Source organism: Eptesicus fuscus, chromosome 14, assembly GCF_027574615.1.
Source record: "Eptesicus fuscus isolate TK198812 chromosome 14, DD_ASM_mEF_20220401, whole genome shotgun sequence".
Taxonomy (NCBI): domain Eukaryota; kingdom Metazoa; phylum Chordata; class Mammalia; order Chiroptera; family Vespertilionidae; genus Eptesicus; species Eptesicus fuscus.
In genome coordinates, this window is record NC_072486.1 from 32,498,171 (window position 1) to 32,504,698 (window position 6,528).

Sequence of the window (6,528 nt, forward strand, 5' to 3'; positions counted from 1 at the left end):
AGAAGACTATAGCCAAAGAACTGCTACACGTAAAGAAATAAAATTATTCTTAATCTTCATGTTCTTATTCAATAACAAGAATAAAGGAAAAATGATGAAAAATTTGTGTTCATTAAGTAAATAACACCAAAAGAATATAATGAATCATATAGTCTTTCATTTTACTTACTTTGGGCATTTTCAAATAAATTATTTTTAATTTACTTACTAACCAGGTCTTAGAGGTGACTTTTCTTTCTGTTACTGTAAAATATTTTAAGTGTTGTAGAATTGAATCTGAACAAATATTTAGAAAAAAAATTTTGGAGTAATAAATATTTAATGCTGGAAACCGAACATTGTCACTTGGTAGTTAAATGTGAAAAGGGAACCCCCAGGAAGGCTGGTCAACCTTGAAGCTAAAGGTCAGAGCCAACCACTCCCTATCTAATTGAGACAATGGTAACTGAGGCAACTTCCCCACCAAATAATCATGTAAATCCTTACTGATAAGATAATCTATCTGTTACTGGAATTACCTGCCTAAAGGATATGGGTGTATCTCAGAACCCCAATAAAAGGGATGATGGCAAAGGCCAGAGCAGTGAGTAGTCCTCCCACTAGAGGTGGACTCCCGCCTGGCCCCCCCATCTACCCAAATTAATTCTTTTCTAGTCTCTTCATTTTGATTGCGGCCTTCTCCAGAAACCGGACCTGAACAGGAACCCTGAAACACGCGGGACGTGACAAGGGATCCCACAATTTAATGTATGTATAATTAAAGTATTAACTCAATTTAATAGTGCTAGTGAAATTATAATGATAAAAATAAATAACTAAGAGTAGAGAATTACTTTTTCTGTCCATAAACATTTTTATGTCCACGAATATTTTTTTTTTCAGGGAGTAACAGACATTTCTTTCTTGAAATAATATACTTTTCCCCCTGAAAGTAGGCATTTCCAAGACAGAACCAATCATCTTATTCACCTTTGTCTTCCTCAAACCTATTAATGAATTTAACATATTAGATGCCAAATGTTCTAGCTTAAAAAAAGTTACTATTCAAAATCCTAAATATCTCAATTAAAGGAGGAAATAGGTTTAGTTTTTGAAAGATTTTATTATTTTGCTTTTATAGATAACTAACAGTTTTCAACTTCTAACCTGTACCTAATTTTAAAATAGAGTAGATAGTATTTTAAATGTAGCATTCTGAATTTATCTTATTCTAGAAGAAGGGTATAATGTATTTCTTTTCATGGAAAGTTTTTTTTATAAGATATGTGTGTTGTTTTCAACCAAATATTTATCCCATTATATAGTCTTGTTGATAAACATTTTAAAATTTTATGACTATTTTTCTTTATACATTTTTGAACTTTCATAACACATGCACACTGATATCACATTGAATGAATAATCACCAAAGTTAAATTTCTAATTTTGAAAAAATATATTTGAAATAAATTAAAAATTTAGCTTAAAGCAAATTAGTGATTTTTGAGGGACCATGGTCTCTCATACACTTAAACTAACAATGTTAAAAAGAAAATTCAAAGGAAGAAAAAGACTCTAATGACAAATCATAAAAATGTTATTGGAGCATTTGATGTCCACATTCAGTGTTTTCCTTGGCTGAATGAGGAAACCCAAAGATCTAAAGGTGTTTTTATTTCTTTCTGAGCAACTTTGGAGAGTGTATCCCCAAAGTGAGAAAAGAGGAGGATAAAAGTAAGTGCAGTAAAAAGAAACCATTATATTTTCAAAGCTTTGATCTTTGCATAAGAAAGTAGTTAGAGCATAAAATTACATAATTCTGTTTGTACACAAAATCCTTAGAGAAACTTAAGAAATTTAGATATTACTCAAGAAATTTACAGGGGAATGGTACTCTGTACCTATTCTGAATTACTCCAAATAATCAAAGTTAATGGATATATTCTCTGCTACTTCAATTCCTGTGATGGGATCCCTTAGAGGTCCTTGTTTAAACAGTACAACTAATAAAAATACTACAAATGTAGTGATGGATTTTAAACAGTTTCATTAGTGAGGATTATAGAGGAGATAAAGAGTTAATGGTAAGCACCAACTCCAGGAATAAGTCTTTCTTAAAAGTCATGTAACGGCAGGAGCTACATATTGTTTTTCTTTTTTCTTTCTGCTATTCGTAGGGTCCTTCAAATTTTAAAATTCCAAAGTTTTTGTTTTTTTTTTCACATGCACACAATCATAGGAAATCAAGAAAGGTAAAGGTGACAAATTAGAAAATAACAATATCATGTTTTATGCCTAATCTATTACTTTCCAAGTAGAAGTGGCACGTTCAAAAATAATTTATTATTATGACTATTATTACCATTATTGCTTGCTAATTGTTTTCAACAGAAAATTAAATTTCAATAATAAAATCTGAATCATATTTGGCAAATATTGCTTATTTTAATGGTGTTTTATTTTTTAATATTTTTATTGATTTCAGAGAAGGAGGGAGACAGAGAAACATCAATGATGAGAGAGAATCATTGATCAACAGCCTCCTGCATGCCCCCTACTGGGGATCGACCCCACAACCCAGGCATGTGCCCTGACTGGGAATTGAATCATGACCTCCTGGTTCATGGTCTATGCTCAACAAAGGAGCCACACTCCTGGACTAATAGTGTTTTTAAACCTTTTGATTTTATTTGTGAGTTTACTGCTTTTCTTCTCCATTTTGATTTTTCTCTTTATTAATTTTGTTCTTCTACTCTTCTAGATTTACCTTGTTCTTTTTCTAGGTCCAGTGTCCAATTTCTGTAGCTCCAAGAGCCATCTCAACAAGTCAACCAACTCTGCCCACTGTGTCACTGCCACTTCATCAATGCCATTAACATAACCTTAGACAGTATATTGAGTGAAGACGCAGAGGCCTTTATTGCTTTCCAAATTGTTCTAACATCAGGTAAAAAATTCTAGGGAATCTTCAGGCTGCTTATAAAGCTTATCTTTCCCTCAGCTTCACAGTAAAAAATAATACTTCCACTGCCCGTGTGTGTGTGTGTGTGTGTGTGTGTGCATGCGTGCGTGTGTGTGTGTGCTGATAAAAAACTGAGCAAGACTGCTTTGCACTCTACATAAATCCAGGAAAATAAGCACATCTTCATTCATACAGGCTCACTGAAATGTCATAATTTTAAACTATGTATTAACTTGAACAGTGGTCCTGTCAAATACTGTATGATCTTTCTAGGCGCTTATAGTTTTTCATCCCTACATCTTTTATACATGTCAATTTGTGTCATAAACGTCCTTCTTTCCAATTCTGAGTAGGAAACATAATCACTATTTAAATCGATATCTGCACTCTCATGTTCATTGCAGCATTATTTACTACTAGAGGCCCAGTGCACGAAATTCGTGCACGGAGGGGGGTTGTCCCTCAGCCCAGCCTGTACCCTCTCCAATCTGGGACCCCTCAAGGGATGTCCGACTGCCTGGGATCGGGCCTAAACGGGCAGTCGGACATCCCTCTCACAATCCAGGACTGCTGGCTCCCAACTGCTTGCCTGCCTGCTTTCCTGATTGCCCCTAACCGCTTCTGCCTGCCAGCCTGATCACCCCCTAACCACTCTGCTGCCAGCCTGTTTGCCCCCAACTTCCCTCCTCTGCCGGCCTGGTCACCCCTAACTGCCCTCTCCTGCAGGGTTGATCACCTCCAACTGCCCTCCCTTGCAGGCCTGGTCCTTCTCAACTGCCCTCCCTTGCAGGCCGGGTGCCTCCCAACTGCCCTCTCCTGCTGCCCATCTTGTGGTGGCCATCTTGTGTCCACATGGGGGCAGGATCTTTGTCCACATGGGGGCAGCTATATTGTGTGTTGCAGTGATGATCAATCTGCATAGTACTCTTTTATTAGATAGGATAGAGGCCTGGTACAGGGGTGAGGGCCAGCTGGTTTGCCCTGAAGGGTGTCCCTGATCAGGGTGGGGTTCCCTTTGGGCGTGGGGCGGCCTGAGCGAGGGGCCTGTGGTGGTTTGCAGGCAGGCCACGCCCCCTGGCAACCCAAGCAGAGGCCCTGGTATCTAGAATTTATTTTCCTTCTACAATTGAAACTTTGTAGCCTGGAGCAGAGCCAAGCCTGGGGTTCCCTCCGAGGCCGGCAGCCATTTCTGTTGGGGTTATAATTGAAACTTTGTTGCCTTAAGCGGGTGGGCCCGGCCAGGGTGTGCAGAAAGCTTTGCTTCCCCTGTTGCCAGCGGCAACCCTGGCCTGCTCTCTCAAGCTCCATTCTGCCGCCATTTGTTTGAATTTGTTTACCTTCTATAATTGAAACTTTGTAGCTTGAGTGGAGGCCTAGGCCTGCAACGGCTTGGCTTCCTCTGTTACCTAGGAAACCTTGCTCTCTGTGGCTGTAGCCATCTTGGTTTGGGTTAATTTGCATACCCACTCTGATTGGGTGGTGGGCGTGGCTTGTGGGTGTGTCGGAGGTATGGTCAATTTGCATATTTGTCTATTATTAGATAGGATAATTAGGTAGAGGAACACTGGGTTCCTCATCATCCTGGAGAGACCATAAGGCTTCCCTTTTCACTGGACCATCCCCACCTCCTAGAATCCTCCCACCTCTACCCTGAGTCCCCGCCCTCTGAGCCCTAGACACAAATTCCTTGCTCTCTCTGGGACTATCTTCTTCACAGGGATAAAGGCCCCCCCTCCCACAGCTGGGTTAGGAATTATATTATTACTGATTGAGGGTACCAGCTGGGACCTCTATTCTTTTAACCAATGCAGAAAAGATTTTAAGGTCAACTAAAATAAAGATAAAGCATAATGGGGTTTATTGAAGATACATTCCAAACAAGGAGTGGGCCAGTGGAGAGAGTGTGGGACAAAAACGGCCAGGCTGCTTACATTCCAAATGAGCAGTGGGGCAGTTGAGAGAGATAATGGTAGGCTGCTTTAGCTCACTGGGAAGTCAGAAGAAAAGGGGGCCTTGGAGCCAGGTTTGGGGGTTAGCCTGGGATGAGCTGCAGGTGCCCATTTCTCCCCTGCTTGCAGGTCTCATGCGGTCCCTTAGCGGTTGGGGGATGCATGGCTGTGGGAGAAGGGAAGAGGAAAAGGAATGATATGGGTGTGCTCCTAGGAGGTAGAGCATGTGCAAGAGAGAGAGAGAGAGAGAGAATGGTGAGAGTGCATGGCCCCCAGCTCTTGGGTTTTAAAGAGGGATCTTATGGGTGGAGACTTTCATTTGCATTCAGGGTTGATAGACAGAAACTATATTTCTTCTGGGCATGCCCTTACCCCAAATGTATACAGAAAAACCCATGTAGAGGCGGAGTAGAAACTGAAATGCAAATTTTATTATAATTAGTCCAGGGCCCTAGTAAGGTCACATTGGCATTGAGGTCATGTCATTTTCCTCTGAGCTTGCACCCAGAACTGGCTGGCTCCGAACCTGCCTGCTGGCTGTTTGCTGGGCCCCTCAGAGAGGGGGTCTGAAGGCAGTGTTGGTCCAGCCCTTGCTCAGGACTCCAGGGCAGGCCCCGTTCTAGCCACTCAAATCTAACTTCCTACCTAACAACGTGAGGTAAGATCAGTGCTGGTTACATTGTTTGTTTGTTTTTTTCCATCATCCCGCCCCCTGACCTGACCATATTGTCCCCATGTTCACGGTCATCTCATATTTATCTTATTACTTGCATCTTCCTTAGGCTGGCTGATGGCACAGCCTAGGCCACTCCACTCCCTGGTTATTTCAGGGTCCTTCCACCCAGAGGGCAATCAATACTGCAGGCTCCTGGGGTTCAGAAAGAAATGGGCCAAGGAGCTGTGGGATCAGGCAGGGGGATCAGGAAATGGAGGGGAATCCCTCAAAGTGGTGACATCAGGAATTTCTAGCCCACGGTGCAAGCACAAGTCAACAGGATGGGCTTAAGAAGAAACGGCAGAAAAGGCAGGCGGAAGCAGCCCACTCTCAGCCAGGCTGTGGTCCTTCACTCTGGACAAACAGAGAATTCACCTCACTTGGACAAACAGATACTTTCATCCATCCACTCCACTCTGCATCTGGCTCCCCAGTCCTGGGGTCCTAAGAGTTAGAAGAGTGGAACCACTTACAGCTGAATCTACAACAACACCATTCTGTTGCCTCAAGATGTCATCAACCAAATATGTGCTCAGCCCCCACTCTCCCAGGCCTGGAGGACAGAGGTGGGCGGCTGATGTGAGAGATGGGAAGCCAAAAATGAGCACATCCCCAGCCCAGAATCCTTGAGCAAAAGAAGAAAAACCACAGGGGCTCCAGGTGACCTCAGCCCCCTCCCTCCTGGTTAGGAGCAGGCAAGCCCTTCCATTTGTAGATGGAGAAGGACCCTCAGACATAATAACGTTAGGCTTTGCCCTAAGACTAGACACAGTATCTGCCTTTTAGGAGCCCAGGGGAACCCTAATAGGATATCCTTCAGGCGTGCCACCTCCTGGTGAAGCAATCCACAGAGATTTTGAAGAGAAGGCCACGCACAGATGGCTTCAAGCTTCCTCCATGTCCCCTCCTCTCCAGCTCCCACC

The 6,528-nt window shown here is 42.3% G+C and overlaps 1 long non-coding RNA gene across 1 annotated transcript; it reads left to right on the forward strand.

Moving 5' to 3' along the window:
- The first annotated feature begins 660 nt into the window (after nt 1-660).
- Nucleotides 661-2,979, forward strand: LOC129151382 (uncharacterized). The gene is made up of 2 exons (XR_008558072.1): nt 661-747; nt 2,763-2,979. It is a non-coding gene; the product is annotated as an uncharacterized LOC129151382 (long non-coding RNA).
- Nucleotides 2,980-6,528: the final 3,549 nt, after the last annotated feature.